The sequence below is a fragment of the Thalassophryne amazonica genome, chromosome 19 (assembly GCF_902500255.1).
Source record: "Thalassophryne amazonica chromosome 19, fThaAma1.1, whole genome shotgun sequence".
Lineage (NCBI taxonomy): Eukaryota > Metazoa > Chordata > Actinopteri > Batrachoidiformes > Batrachoididae > Thalassophryne > Thalassophryne amazonica.
The window spans coordinates 60,091,839-60,108,410 of record NC_047121.1 but is presented as its reverse complement, the minus strand read 5'-3'; the positions used below and the strand labels follow the sequence as shown (position 1 = coordinate 60,108,410).

The 16,572-nt window shown below is 40.2% G+C and overlaps 1 protein-coding gene across 3 annotated transcripts in view; it reads left to right on the top strand.

Annotated features, from left to right (window-relative positions):
- Window positions 1-16,572, top strand: part of lingo2b (leucine rich repeat and Ig domain containing 2b) — an 81,595-nt gene that overhangs the window by 50,652 nt on the left and 14,371 nt on the right. The window contains exons 1-2 of one of the 3 annotated variants that reach the window (XM_034195334.1): window positions 11,735-11,747; window positions 15,681-15,684. The exons of 1 other annotated variant lie outside the window; for it this stretch is intronic. The gene's annotated coding sequence lies outside the window, so the exon portion shown is untranslated. Of the gene's footprint in view, window positions 1-11,734; window positions 11,748-15,266; window positions 15,635-15,680; window positions 15,685-16,572 lie in introns of those variants that run through there. One more of the 3 variants, XM_034195335.1, reaches the window with a different exon arrangement.

Sequence of the window (16,572 nt, the reverse complement as noted above, 5' to 3'; positions counted from 1 at the left end):
CCATGAAAAATTAAGGCAGGTCTGAAGGCAAAAGGGGGTCCAACCCAGTAAAACAAAGGTGTACCTCAGCGGCTGAGGAGTGTGTGTGTGTGTGTGTGTGTGTGTGTGTGTGTGTGTGTGTGTGTGTGTGTGTGTGTGTGTGTGTGTGTGTGTGTGTGTGTGTGTGTGTGTGTGTGTGTGTGTATATGTATATAGTCTTCTTCCATATCTCCTGTCAGGTTTGCAGCTATATTAACTACTTTTTCTGTGTTGTGCGAAACACAGTGGGCCATCTCCTATAAAACATGCTGCTTCTTGTTCTTCTTGATTCATAGAGAAACATAATCAACTGCTTCTCGTCTCATGGAGTCCACATACAGTCAGATACATAAGTAGTACTGACCCAGTTTTTTGTAATTTTGTCTCTGAGCATGATTCCAGTGAGTTAAAGTGAAACTATAAGGATGTGCTTGTAGTGCCGACTTTCAGCTTTAATTTAAGGAGTTGAACATAAATATCTCATGAACTGCGTAGGAAATTCAGCCACTTTTATACACAGTCCTTCAATTTTTAGGGGGAGTACCTAATTAGACAAGCTAAATACAAGGATTTTTTTATATAGAAATCATCACATTTACAACCAATTACCCTCAGACAAGTTGAGATGGATATATGAACATTATCAAGTCATCTTGGGCTTCATTTACATGTCTGGAGGATACATACACACATACACCTGCTATAACCAACAGGTTCATCATGTCCCATAGCAGCCTGTACTCATAGTTTTAGAAATGGAGCAATATCGCTACCTGATGGACATTTTTCATTGATGCACATTCAGTCAGATTTTACCAAGAGCTTGTCAAGGGCATGTTGACACGAAATCAGTTCCATCAAAAGTGAGTATGTGAGCTATATATATTTTTTTAATTCTGAAATAATAACAATAATGACAGTAGTAGTAATAATAATAATATTTTAAGTATACTGGCCAGTAGAATACCACACAAACACAGTTGCAAGTGATCATGCAATATTAAAATGATTACAAAACACAATTACTCATACTTTAAGTTGCATTATCCTTCAAATAGTTTTGAGGTCCTGTGACCTATACTGGTGAGATTTATATACCAAACAATCACACATAAATCAAACTGAGTTGTCATGTCAATTATTGTCAAAGTTGAAATTCATCACATGTCATTTATTTGAGTATCAGTTTTTCAAACTTTTTAATGCTTTTATGATGCATGACATGTGCCTAAAACTTTCACAGTACTGTATGTACACGACTATAAGCAACAGGTTTGTCATCATGTCCTACAGCAGCCTGTACTCAAGGTTCTTGAAATGGAGCAATATCTCCTCCTGGTGGACATTTATAATAATAATAATAATAACCTTTATTTAACCAGATAAAAGCCGATTGAGATCAAAACCTTTTTTGCAAGGGTAACCTGACCAAGAAAGGCAGTAGCACACATCACAATAGACAGGTTGACATCATCATAAGAATGTTAATAACAAATAAAATACAAGAAATATACAGAAAAAACAATCAGCTTGGTCATTGTATCAATGGGTAGGATAAAAAATTTGAATTTAGAAACATGGCCACTATGCAACACTATTTACCATTACTGCAGATGCATTTGAATTTTGTCAAGTGATCCATTAACGACTTACAGTGCATCCAGAAAGTATTCGCAGCGCTTCACTTTTTCCACATTTTGTTATGTTACAGTTTTATTTCAAAATGGAATGAATTTATATTCCCCCCTCAATATTCTCTCTACTCACAACACCCCATAATGACAACATGAAAAATGTTTTTTGTGGGGTGTTTTTTTTTGTTTTGTTTCGTTTTTTTGTTTTTGTTTTTTTGCAAATTTATTAAAAATAAAAAACTAAGAAATCACGTGTACATAAGTATTCACACCCTTTGCTCAATACTTTGTTGATGCACCTTTGGCAGCAATTACAGACTGAAGTATTGTTGACTATGATGCCACAAGCTTGGTGCACCTATCTTTGGACAGTTTGGTCCATTCCTCTTTGCAGCACCTCTCAAGCTCCATCAGGTTGGATGGGGAGCGTCAGTGCACAGTCATTTTCAGATCTCTCCAGAGATGTTCAATCAGATTCAGGTCTGGGCTCTGGCTGGGTCACTCAAGGACATTCACAGAGTTGTCCTGAAGCCACTCCTTTGATATTTTGGCTGTGTGCTTAAGGTCATTATCCTGCTGAAAGATGAACCGTCGCCCCAGTCTGAGGTCAAGAGCGCTGTGGAGCAGGTTTTCATCCTGTATGTCTCTGTACATTGCTGCATTCATCTTTCCCTCAATCCTGACTAGTCTCCCAGTTCCTGCTGCTGAGAAACATCCTCACAGCACGATGCTGCCACCACCATGCTTCACTGTAGGGATGGTGCCTGGGTTCTTCCAAACATGACACCTGGCATTCACACCAAAGAGTTCAATCTTTGTCTCATCAGTCAATAGACTTTTGTTTCTCATGGACTGAGAGTCCTTCAGGTGCCTTTTGTCAAACTCCAGGTGGGCTGCCATGTGCCTTTTACTAAGGCATGCCCTCTATATGGAATGCTGGAGCTCTGACAGAGTGACCATCAGGTTCTTGCTCACCTCCCTGACTAAGGCCCTTCTCCCCCAGTGGCTCAGTTTAGACCGGCGGCCAGCTCTGGGAAGAGTCCTGGTATATCTGAACCTCTTCCATTTGTGGATGATGGAGACCACTGTGCTCATTGGGACCTTCAAAGCAGCAGAAATATTTCTGTACCCTTCCTCAGATTTGGGCCTCAAGACGATCCTGTCTCAGAGGTCTACAGACAATTCCTTTGACTTCAGGCTTGGTTTGTGCTCTGACATGCACTGTCAACTGTGGGACCTTATATGTTGACAGGTATATGTCTTTCCAAATCATGTCCAATCAACTGAATTTGCACCAGGTGAACTCCAAGTGAGCTGTGGAAACATCTCACAGATGATCAGTGGAAACAGGATGCACCTGAGCTCAAATTTGAGCTTCATGGCAAAGGCTGTGAATACGAGGTTGATTAGAAAAGTATCCGACCTTATTATTTTTTTTCAAAAACCATATGGATTTGAATCACATGTGATTGCGTCAGACAAGCTTGAACCCTCGTGCGCATGCGTGAGTTTTTCCACGCCTGTCAGTTGCGTCATTCGCCTGTGAGCAGGCTTTGAGTGAGGAGTGGTCCACCCCCTCGGCGGATTTTCATTGTCAGGAAATGGCGGAATGATTTGGGCTTTTTTTCCATCAGAATTTTTTTCAGAAACTGTTAGAGACTGGCAGCTGGAAACCATTAGAAAAATGTATCTGGCTTTCGGTGAAAATTTTACGGGCTTCAGAAAATGAGTGTTACTACAGCTTTAAGGATGGCTTTAAGGACATTCGGCGCGCTGTGCTCCGTGCTGTCATCAAGAGCCACAAACCACCGGATCATTTCTGAACGGATGGCACTGTGGATCCGAGACCATCGTGTGCACTTTCTCTGGTTATCACAAGAGCTGGACATCAGCCATTTTCCGGCAGATTTCACTTTTAACAAGAGATTTTGTCATGGAAAGCCGAGCGGAGGCTTCGCGCGTCACGACCGATTTGCTGATGGAGCGAGACAAAGGAACACCTCCGTTTTGGTCTCACAGGACGGCTTTGAGATGGCGTTCAGTTCCTCCGCACGTCTGTCTCAATGTGCCGAAAAAGTGCTGATGTCCACGTCTTTTCACAATTCCTGTGCTAGTCAGACGACGTCCCGGATAAAACACAGCGTCCAGTTTGGAAATGAACGGCACATTCCACTGTTACAGGAGTTTTTGTCATGGAAAGAGGAGCGGAGGCTTCGCGCGTCGCGGCGGTGCCGCATGGCACACAGCAACGCCGTGATGAAGCCTCACGGGATATGTTCTGGCATGGTCAGGCATATCCACAATTTCTCGGATAATCACTCGATGGAAAAACCACCGACAGCTGTCTGAACGCCATCTCAAAGCCGTTCTGTGAGACCAAAATGGAGGTGTTCCTTTGTCTCGCTCTATCAGCAAATCGGTCGTGATGCGCGAAGCCTCCGCTCGGCTTTCCATGACAAAATCTCTTGTTAAAAGTGAAATCTGCCGGAAAATCATTGATGTCCAGCTCTTGTGATAACCAGAGAAAGTGCACACGACGGTCTTGGATCCACAGAGCCATCCGTTTAGAAATGATGCGGTGGTTTGTGGCTCTCGATGGCGGCACGGAGCGCGGCGCGCCGAGCGTCTTTAAAGCCGTCCTTAAAGCTGTAGTAACAGTCCTTATTCTCTGTGAAGCCCGTAAAATTTTCACCGAAAGCCAGATAAATTTTTCTAATGTTTTCCAGCTGCCAGTCTGTAACAGTTTCTGAAAAAATTCTGATGGAAAAAAAGCCCAAATCGTTCCGCCATTTCCTGACAATTAAAATCCGCTAAGGGGGTGGACCACTCACTCCTCCCTCAAAGCCTACTCACAGGCGAATGACACAACCGACAGGCATGGAAAAACTCACGCATGCGCACGAGGGTTCAAGCTTGTCTGACGCAATCACACATGATTCAAATCCATATAGTTTTTGAAAAAATAAAAAGGTCGGTTTCTTTTCTAATTGACCTCGTACTTATATGCATGTGATTTCTTAGGGGGGTTTTTTAATATAAATTTGCAACAACCTTAAATAAACTTTTTTCATGTTGTCATTATAGGGTATTGTGTGTGAGAGAGAGAGAGAGAGATTGGTATTGCATTTTAGACGTGAAATGTAGCTGAATGAGCCAAAATATTGAATAATTCATGTGATTACTTTGCTCCTCCTGCAGACTCTGGAGCCTCTTCAGAAGCTCTTCAGGTCTGTGTCATTGGGAGGCAGTCATTAATGTGTTATTGTTTTTGCGTCATCAGTTGACACTTTTGTCTTTAACTCGTTTGTAAGAGTGATTTTTACAGCCTTCTCGGCTCGGATACAGCGAGCCGGAGAACATCTCCCTGCAGTTGTCACAGGAGGTGACCGAACGTCATGTTTCCAAGGGTCTGCAGTCTCTCATTGTTCTTGTTCATTCACATAAACTGTGCTGCAAACCACATCACAGGCTGAGCTCTGTGTTTCAGCACTGGAGGCTGGAGCAGGCAGCAGCATCATGCCGCCTCCCCTCCTGTCTGTCAGTGGCAGCAAACAATAAGTAACTTGTCTAAATTGCAAGGCTGCAGGGTAAAATAACCTCACTTGTGAGCAGGCAGTTGGCAGATGCACCACGAGCCACAAGATGGGACATTGATGGCTCACCAAGGCACCGCTGGAGAGCGGCGGTGCAGAAAGGAGCTGTTTAATTGGCAGAGTCTGAATGCACGGGCACTAATTAGCCAAAAAAGAACATGGTTCAGCCTGAGAATCCCGAGAGCATCCCATGATCACCGCTGACATTTTTGCACTCATTTTTGCAGAGCGCCACAAACACCCCAAACACAAAATACCTTTGTCTTCTTAGCATTATTTTGAATATTTTGCACATTATTATTATTAATGTTATTGTTGTGTCTGCAGAGGAAGTCTTAGAAGGACTTTTAAAGCCGCTGCATCACTTTGTCTGCATCGTCTTTGTGGCTTCTGTGGACGCTGAGAACAACTAATTTTCTTGATTGATTAGTGCCCAGAATGTTCTGAAATCAGGCGAGCTCAGCCTGAGGTGACAATCTTGAGTTTGTTAGTTTTGTCTGGCCAGCCGCTCTTTCTCAACACAAAGAAAAGACACAGATCTCTGTATGAAATGCTGGATAAATCGATTCTTCTTCTTCTTCTTCGATTGGGTTTATCGGCAGCTGGCCAACCTGTCGATGCATTACTGTCACAACATTGATTGTTCTTGCCATTTATCGGGCAAATATTGATTATAAGCAGTTGTTTTCAGCACTAATATCTTCATTAAAATGTCATTTACAAAGCAAGGTTTAACTGTAATTCACTTCTTCAAATGATTTGAAAATATCCATCTTGTTTTGTAAATGCTTAAAAATCGTTTCAGCCCAAATTGTGGCCCCCAAGATGAGGCTCTTTGAACAAATGACATCAGAAAATGACTCAAAGATTCATTGTTTTGAAAGAATAAATTAAAGAATTGCTTACAAAAAAAGATTAACTACCTCGAAAAAAAGATACATTCCTTCAAAACACTAAATAAAACAGTTGCATTTGAAAGTGGTTTACTGTTTTGAAACAAGTGCTTCAGAAAACAATATATTACTTTGAAATGCTGGAAATGCTTATAATAATAATAATAATAATACATTTTATTTGTATTGCACCTTACATTTCAAAGAAATCTCAAAGTGCTACAGCAAGGATTTAAAAACAGATTTTATGCAACCATTTCAAAAGATAAAATATCTAAAAGGCCTTTTGAAATAAAAATGTCTTTAGGCCTTTTTTAAAAACCTCCACACTTTGTGGGGCTTTATAAAATATATTTGCTTAAAATTTCTTTACTTTTTTGAAGCTTCAAAACCCTAAATGAAACACTTACTTTTTTGAAAACATTTTTAAAATCTAAATTCTACAACAAAGAAAAAATTGCTACAAATAAAATTTTCACTGTCTTGAAACCACAAAACACTAAATGAAAGAATTGCTTCATGAGTTTTTCAGAAAATGGTCCACTGTTTTTAAGTACTTAAAACATTAGATGAAACATTTTATTGGGGAACAAAAGATTCACTATCTTGAAACCCTGAAAACATTATACAAATAAATTTCTCCAAGAAAATATCAGAAAATTAGCTTTTATTTTTTGATGCTTCAAGTCCTCAATGAAACATTTGCTTTAAAAAAATATTCAGTTTTGAAACACTCAAAACATGAAATGAATAAAATGCTTCAGTAATTGTTCCAAAAAATGGCTCCTTTGTCTTAAAGTACTTGAAACATTAGATGAAACATTTTCTTGAAACCCTGAAAACATTATATAAAGAAACTACTCCCAGAATATATCAAAAAATTATCTTTTGTGTATGTATGTGTGTGTGTGTGTATATATATATATATATATATATATATATATATATATATATATATATATATATATATATATATATATATATATTGTTTTGTTTTTTTCCACGGCCCTGAAACCCTCAAAACACTGAATGAGATGTTTTAAAACGCGTGAAACAAATGAAATATTTGCTTCAAAAATACTTCTCTTGAAACCGTCATAACTGAAATGAAACAATTTGTTCAGAAATTTATCAGAAAGTTAGGTTTTAAAATGTGTGAAACACTAAAGGAAATATTTTGCTTCAGAAATACTTTGGTCTTGAAACCCTCCAAACAGTGACTAAACAGCTGCTTCAGAAATTCAGTTTCAGAATGGTTAAAAAAAAACAACCTTTTTTTTGTCTTTGATCCGTTGGTGCCCATGTGAGACGTTTCTCAGTGATCATCCAGTAATTTGAGTTTTAGATGACAGACGGTGTCCTTCTTTGAATAGAAATGAAGACATCATGGTTAATTAGTTTCTAATTCTGTGCAAGCCACTTCGAGCACATTTAAAGGCAATCTGTGTGCACGTTTGTTTGTGCATCATTGCATAAATGCTGGAATGATGCCCAGTTTAATGACGTGTCATTTGGGGTCAGTTATCATGCACGGGGGTGTTCTGTGGTCACACTGTGGCAATAAAATCTGTCATGTGAATAATTCCATTATTCCACATCTGGAAAAGAGCAAAGCACAACATTTGTGTCTAAATTTAATATTTCAAGAGAAAACAAATAAATCCTGTGGCCTCTTTATGGCTCCAGTGATCAAAAGTGAAAAATGGGACTTTGAAGGAAAGAGACGCCTTAAAACTGAGCTCAACACTGCACATCACATTTCTTTGCACATTTGGTTGCGGTAAGGGTCAACCCCAAAAACATTTATGTAGAGGAGAAAAAAAATAATGGCTTGTTTGGAAAGAGCTCAGTGTAAAAATAATTGGATCCATGTAAATGTGTTCCAAACATAATGTCAAAAGGCTGCAGGAAACAGCAGGACGACTAACACCGTCTAGGATTATAATGCACAGTAACAACAACAACAAAAGACCCTCTCCCAGACGGGAGCAGGTGTCTTTGTCCTTCCTGCAAATTATTTACTGCATCGCAAATTTGAACAGGCCAATCACAGACCAATATGCAAATGAACTTGCTAAAGAACATTGCATCACGTCGGCATTACAACCCCGGACAAGAATCATTTGGATCCGGCAAAACAATTCTTAATGCCCATGTGTGATGTCACTGTCTGCAGAGAATTCACAGGGGAAAATAAAATGAAAGACAAGAAAACATACACACAGAGATATCAAGAAAAATGTCTAGAGAGACGGTAAGATTCAGGAATTTTTCTCAGTATGGTAGAACTTTTAAAAAAGTATGTGCAAAAATCCACAAGTATACAGCTGATAAAAATCAACTGGACTCATGTTTTTATTGTAGTTTTTCTAAAGCTGGAGGTTAGCGAGCCATGTCCATGTCCATCCGACTATTTATTTTGTCCAAACTGCAGCAAATAACATCCAATATGTTGTCCAGTGCACATTTATTTGTCCATCTTGCTAATTTTTGGAATTTAAAAGTCCTTATGTTAAGTAACGGCACAGGACATGTGCTATATATAAGGTGTTTGTTTTATTTTGTTTTGTTTTTTGTTTTTGTTTTTTGCACTTCAAGAGGCATTTTGACAGGTGCAATGTAGAGTAATTAGAAAATGTAAATCGAAATTTAGGGTCTCTAAGTAATTAAACACCAAGACTTTCTGGTCTTGATTGTTACTAATGTCCTAATGTCTGCAGTGGATGGATTTATTTATTTATTTATTTATTTATTTTGGAAGTACTTCAGCTTCTGCTCTTTTTTTCTGATTGCTCAATTTTGATGATTTGGTGAATTGGTCTGGTCCTTTTGTGGGTTAGGAGGCTAATAATAATAATAATAATAAGTGGAGCTGAATACTCCAGGCACCCTGTGCATGTTTTTTTTTTCCTCTGCACTTTTGACATGTGTGACTTATATTCTGCTCCGATTTATACTCTGGAAGATACTACATCTTTCAAATGTTGAAAAGGAAAAAAACTTTGTTGAATCACCGTAGATCGTTATGATGTCTTAAACCAAAAATGTTTAGCTTTTAGTTTATGGTTTCAAAAGGCAAGAATTGTAGCGATCAACAGAAAATCATCAAATTAAAAAAGAAATAAATGAAAACAAGAATTATAAATCCATGCCACATTACCACCAACATTTAAACATTTGCATATTAGGCAGGCTGATTCTCTCTCTGCTTTTAAATCGTCTCTTAAAGCACATTTTTTCTCTTTGGCTTTTAACACAGCTTGACACTGTTTTTTTGTGTGTGTGTGTGTGTGTGTGTGTGTGTGTGTGTGTGTGTGTGTGTGTGTGTGTGTGTGTGTGTGTGTGTGTGTGTGTGTGTGTGTGTGGTGTGTGTGTGTGTGTGTGTGTGTGTGTGTGTGTGTGTGTGTGTGTTTTTGCTTTTAACTGTAACTTTTTATTTATTAAATTATTTTAACTTGCCTGTTTTTGTTGTGTACAGCGCTTTGGTTGTTGGTGCATTTTAAAGTGCTTTATAAATAAATTGAGATTGAGATTAATCAACTCTTCCAAAGACCGTCTCTACACAAAACTCTGTCAAAATCTGTAGCTACACTGACATTCGCATCATCATCTACGTAATAAAACAGGTCCACATACAGGAGTGATTTTCGAAGCTCCACCCTTCCTCTGGCATCTGGAACAGGTGAAATTTACAAATACTAGAGATAATTGGCACATACATACAATTACAGTATCACCGGCTCACCAGGACTCCCCCAGTGAAGAAACTGTCAAAGTCGCTACAATGAAAATACAATGACATTTGTTTTTCATTGCCACATCACACATTTCCATAACAGTTCATTAGTAAAATGTCTCACATCAAGAATTGTACATGAAAATGACCATTTTTACCCGAGGCCAAAATATGGTGATCTGGTATTGCGTCTTTCCGTCCATCTGTGTTTAGCATAACTCCAGTCCGATTACTGCCAGGGTCTTCAAATTCACAGGGAGCATTCTTGGGACACAGACCTTGGACAGGTTCAAAGATGGCTAACCTTAACCTGTTTTAAGAGGTCAAAAGGTCACATTCTGTGTCCTATGTTTATGCTCATATGCCCGAGGGTATTTCAGCATTGCGTTATGCATCCAAATCCATTGTTACTGAGTACCTTACCCCTCCTCTGTCTTGTAAATTTGTCATTCTCCTTCCGTAGGGTAACCTACCCTAACCCGAGTTGTAAAGTGGTGCGATAACGAGCAGCATTTTACCGGTTTGTGTTTTGACAGATCAGACCGCAGATTGAAGTCAATATGTGCACCAAGTCTTGCTCCAGTATTACGGAGATTTCCTGCAAGAGCTATAATCACGCTCTCAAGCTTCACTCATTTAAAGTCCGAAATCACAGGGACTCAACAAGCAAACAAGGCTTTTATCTAATCTTACCAGCACGGTGGTTCACATTTCTTCCTCTATTTGTGATTTATCTTTTACTCTGCACTCCTCATCTTTCTTTTCCTCCCTCGGTGACTCATGCGTCACCCTACAGTTCCTTTTCATCTGTCACATTTTCTACGCTTTTACTGTGCATCTAATCCAATTCAGAGCCAAATCCCAAAAAGTTGAACCCTGTAGGCTGTTGCCCTTCTCAGTGACCCCATTGTCATCACCATTTACCCAGAATTCTGTGGGCTTCTGTGTGTTTTCCACCTTGCCCATGACACAAGTTTCTACAAGTGTCCTTTGAAAAACAGGTCATCATGTTGTAGATCAGATGTCCTGAATCTTTTCCATCTCGATCAGCTTGATTAATAAACAGACAGTGCATCACTCAGGAAAGAACAAGAAAACTATTTTTGTTAGCAACCATGCAAGGCGAGACCAGGTGATCTTCAGTTCTCCGAGCTCTTTTCCATTTATTTACATGGTGCCAAATCTTGGCAGCCTCTAGGTGCTCTGCCTTTGGGATCGAGTGGTGCCTGGGCAGCGCTTACGGAGTCCTGAGGTAATGTTTGGTGACGTTGTTGCAGGTGAACAAAGGTCCAAGTCTTTAGGGTCCTGGTGCTGCCTGTCTTGCTGTATGGTTATGACCCTTGAACGCTAACCAGTGACCTAAGATCATGACTGGATGTCTTTGGTACTAGGCATCTTCAAAAGATCCTTGGGTATCACTGGAATAACTTTGGATCAAACAAGCAGTTACTAAGAGAGATTAAGATGAGGAGGATCACTTGCATTGTGACGGAGCGTCAGCTACAACATTTTGTCCCTGTGACCTGCTTCTCTGTGTACAATCCAACGCGCAGGTTCCTGAATGTTGAGGACCCCAGTAGCTGGAGAACACCAAGGGGATGCCCAGGTTTCACCTAACTGGGGCAGATTAATGGTTATTTGATAGATGTGGGAATGGACCAGTTGTCTGCCTGGCGGTTCTGTGGTGTTGTCGAAGTGGCAAAGTGCTAACCAAGCACATGCTCGCAGACTTGACTTGCGGCAAATCACAAGCTAAATTACCTCAAAGTACCATACTTGCGCCTTGGACAGAGAAATAGAACAGAGATAATAACGAGGAAGGCAATAACATTTTAACACCAGCTTAATGTGCAATGTCCTGATCAGCAGGAGAGTCCTACACCCGGATAACGCACCCAAAATTAGAGTCTGACGAGTCCGAGTCCTTCCCTGTGGCTGACGTGACTAATAAAGTGAGAGACAAGCCAGCGATGCACTTCTTCCCATCGTTCTGCTGTGCGCTGGTTTTAGTCTGAGCTGTCCGGGTGTTTGTTGGTGTTGTTGAGGACGAGGTGGGAAAACTAATCTGTTCTTTCTTATGGGGGGGGACTCTTCTCTCCATCGGTGGTTTTGACGTAGATGTCGCACATTCCGATGACTATAAATCATTGTCACGTTACAAGAGATGCTTCCATGTGATTACTGCAAACCAATTAATCCACAGAGAAGAAAACTGGTGCCAACGGAGGTCATTTTGTGTACGACACCAGTTTGATTCCACAACATGCACAGTCTCCTATCTCTCTCTCTTTCTCTCCGTCTTTCTCTTTCTTCTCGCCAGCCTTTCACTGGTGATGATAACACGCTGGAAGTGATCCCCCCCACCCCCCTTCTGCTGTTCCATCCTTCCACCATCTGCCCCATTACCAGAAAATCTGAAAAGCTGTGGTTCCAGTGTGTTGCAAAAGTAAATCTCTAGTTAATTCTGTGCAGGTGCAATGCAGTTAAATAAACAAATAAATGAATAAACAAACACATTTTGTGTAGTAATGGATTCGGTATTCTCCCTGTTTATTGTTAACACAGTGGCGCGACCATGTTGTACATTTTCACGCTGCTGTTTTCCATCCATTTTTACTTGCTGACTAATTAAACTCAGAGGACACGAGCACAGCGGAGTGAAGCGAGAACAGAAACGCAGACAGCACGTAGAACCACGTGGAAATGGGAGCTGGTACATTTGCAGTTTGTTTGTCTGTTTGTGGGAAGGATTTTGATAAAACCTGCTCGGGTTTGTTTGTCCATTAATTGATGGGGTCGTTGGTTTGAGACCCGACTGCTTTTTATAAGAGGATAAATTTATCTGGGTTTTTTTCATAAAGATCTTGGTGGTGATGTTGATAAATAATGTCTTTTAAAAAGACAAGACTCAAACTGATTTTGACTGGTGACGGTTTTCATCTTTTGTATTCTTTCCTTCATTATTGAAACCTGGCTGTAGCTGGAGTCCATCAGGCCTGATGGACAAACTCAGTCACTCTCACTCGCACCTGCAGTCAATTTAGAGTTTCCAGTTCACCAAATCTGCACGTCTCTGGAAGTAAAAGGAATCCAGAGTACCTGGAAGCAACCCACATTTCTGTGTGTATTGTGATAAAATGTTGGAAATCATGTGTTACTGTTCAAGAAACAGATCTGATTGGTTTTGCTGTTGGTTACTCAACAAAATTATAAATGCACCACTTTTGATTTTGTTCCTGTTTTTCATGCATTGATGTAAAATATTTGTATCTTATTTTGCCCTGAGCAACTTGGGGATTAGTAACCTTGAAAAAGAAAAATCACATGTTTTTGTTATTTCCACAGAGTAGTATTCAGATATATCTTCCATAGGCATGTTCACAACGTGCGAATGCTGTCCTATTACACCGCCATACATCTGGAGTGATTTACACGACTTTTCACGGACGTCAGCGCTACACATCGCATCAAAGTAACTTCCGGTCCTTTTAAAAGCTCATGCATGCACACACACACACACACACAAACACACACACACTCCTGCAGATGGCGTTAAAAATCAAATAAAATATTTGTTATGGAATTCTCCCCAGATAAATATGTTGTCATCATTAAAGTGAGCTGTAATTTTGCAAGATGTTTCAAAAATGACAAACATTATAATGCTTGGATTGCAGGAGAAACCAAATTTTGTCACTGTAGTGAAATTTGGGTGGCTATCGAGCTTTAACAGCCATTTTTTTTTTTGTATGTTAAAATATTTGGGTGGCTATCAAGCTTTAACAGCCATTTTTTTTTTGTATGTTAAAATATCGCCCCCTAGTGCACAAAACAAATGGCTAAATGTGTCTACGTGTGATTACGGTAATAATTTTGATAATTTAATTTTATGAGGCATGTTGTGTCCACGGTGGCTTACCAGGTAGCACGGTTGCCTCACAGCAAGAAGGTCATGAGATCAATTCCCACCTGTGGCCTTTCTGTGTGGAGTTTGTATGTTCTCCCCGTGTTTGTGTGCACTCAAAAAACGGATGCATTGGATGAACTCAATTCAATTATGAGCAGGATTTCCATCTAATAAATATATGTAGCCCCAACTCAAATTAAGTGCATCGTGCAAGATAATTTAATTCATATTTATTAGATGGAAATCCTGCTCGTAACTGAACTGAGTTCATCCAGTGAGTCATTTGTTTGAGTGATACACTCAAAAAAAAAAAAACTGACTCACTGGATTGGATTCCATCTAATAAATATATGTAGCCCCAACTCAAATTAATTGCATCCATGCAAGATAATTTAATTTATTTTTATTAGATGGAAATCCTGCTCATAATTGAATTGAGTTCATCCAGTGAGTCAGTTGTTTAAGTGAGTCACTCAAAAAACTGACTCACTGGATTTGATTCCATCTAATAAATATGTAGTCCAAACTTAATTAAATTACATAATCTTGTATAGATGTGTTTTATTTGAGTTGGGGCTACATATGTTTATTAGATGGAAATCCTGCACATAATGGAATTGAGTTCATTTAGTGAGTCATTTGAGTCACTCAAAAACTGATTCACTGGTTTGGATTCCATCTAATAAATATGTAGTTCCAACTAAATTAAATTACAGAATTTTGCATAGATGTGTTTTATTTGAGTTGGGGCTACATGTATTTATTACGCAGAAATCCTGCACATAATTGAATTGAGTTCATTCAGTGAGTCATTTGTTTGAGTCACTCAAAAAACTGATTCACTGGTTTGGATTCCATCTAATAAATATGTAGTCCCAACTAAATTCAATTGCATAATCTTCCATTCATCCAAGGAGCCTATTTTGTTTGTTTTTTTTTGTTTTGTTTTTTTTGAGTGTGGGTTCCTTCCGGGAGACCGGTCTATATGTGGCCCTGCGACAGACTGGCATCCTGTCCAAGGTGTACCCCGCCTCACGCCCTATGACTGCTGGAATAGACTCCGCCCCCCACGACCTTTAATTGGAGTAAGAGGTTGAAGATGAGTGAATGAGTGATGTCTCACCTTAATTCCGTACAGTAACATTCAATATAAGCATATTACGTCTGTGCCTGAGCACAGCTGTGGGAAGGCTGTTTGCATGACGCACAACTCACACAGATCACAGACTTCCACACTGCAGCACATGCACAACTGCACTGTAATTATTAAACAGGGAGGCAGAGAGTCTGAGGGGGAAAAGTGGGCTGATGAATGCACGTCGACAGGAGCGGGTTTGTGGATGGATAATAAGGCAGACGGACAGAGACAGTTACCACGGCACCAGATGGATGAGCACCAAGACAGGTCGGCATATAGCAAGGCAATCCGTCCACATGAGAGCCGGAGAAGACCTTAAACTCTTCTCGCCACAACACAACTGAAGCTGGATTTCCACCACTGTCTTCCATTTGTTGTTTCTCACCATGTCCTGAAGTGATATCAAAGAAATGTCCGTTTTGACTCAGTTCCTCCTCCTTCTTCTTCTTGTCATTAATTTGATTGGCAGAGTACACAGAGTGGATGGGAGTCAGGGTTTGTAGTTGCTGTGGCAACGGCCTGCTCTTTGTTAAAGGCTGCATTCCTGGTATGTGATGTGTCTGCGCCGCGATCGATAGAAAGCCAACCTATGAGCGAACCGGCGCTTTTGCCAGGCCAGCGAGCACCGGGCGGAGAAAAGGAGTTTGGTGGCAGATGTGCAAAGGCGATGACGGACAGATGAAGCGGCGATGGGGAGATGCTCAGATAGAGGGAGATGAGGAGATCACGGAGTCTGGTGGAGGGGTGAGTGAAAGAAAGAGAAGTGTGCAGGTGAATGTGGCTCACTTCTTTATCAAAGTGTCTCATCAGCCACTTACCTTTGCAGGGTTTAGCTCAGCGGTAACTGACAGCACGCTGCACCCAATCAAAAGCTTTTTCAGAACAGCCTTTCATGATACACCAATTCCTCCTTGCCTTTATGCCATTGCATTAAAAATTCCGCTGCTCACAGATGTGCCTTACGTTTTGCACACCTGACTAGCAAAGATAGCCCCGAGGAGAATGCGGATAGCAGCGGTAATGAGACAATTACAGCCAGCCTCTCTGTCCACACAGCCATCTGTCAGTTCAACAACCTGTGGCTGCTGCAAAGCATCTTCTTTTTCTGTCAGGATCTCTGCCTTTCCAAGCTGTGCAGAGGTTTGCTTCCCAGAGAACTCCTTCCCATCATTACCCCGTCATTATTGTCGCTTCCCGTCAGCCCACCATATGCTGACAGGAATTTGTAAACACAATTAAGTAAATTAAGAGGAAAACCATCTTCACACTTGAGTGTGTTCAGAGTAAAGTGTCCTCCGACAGTCATCGGAAGGCAGTGGACAGCGTCAGACATCCCTGACAATATAGTGGGACAGACATCTTACAGAATACAGATCTCTCCTTTTATCACGTCTCTGTGAGCACAGCAACAACTGTGTGCAGAGAATTGTCAAATATAACAATGTAACGTTTTCCTTTATGATGTCACCAGGCTCGGGTGTAATGTTTTTCTTTATGATTTAATGAAGCAGGAAAGTAATTTTTTCCCTTATGATGTTGTGGGTAAAATGGTTAGGTTTTTATGATGTCATGAGGGAAGAATGTTAAGCTTTCCTTTATGATGTAATAAGTCAAGAATATTAGGTTTTCCTTTATGATGTCATGGGGCAAGAA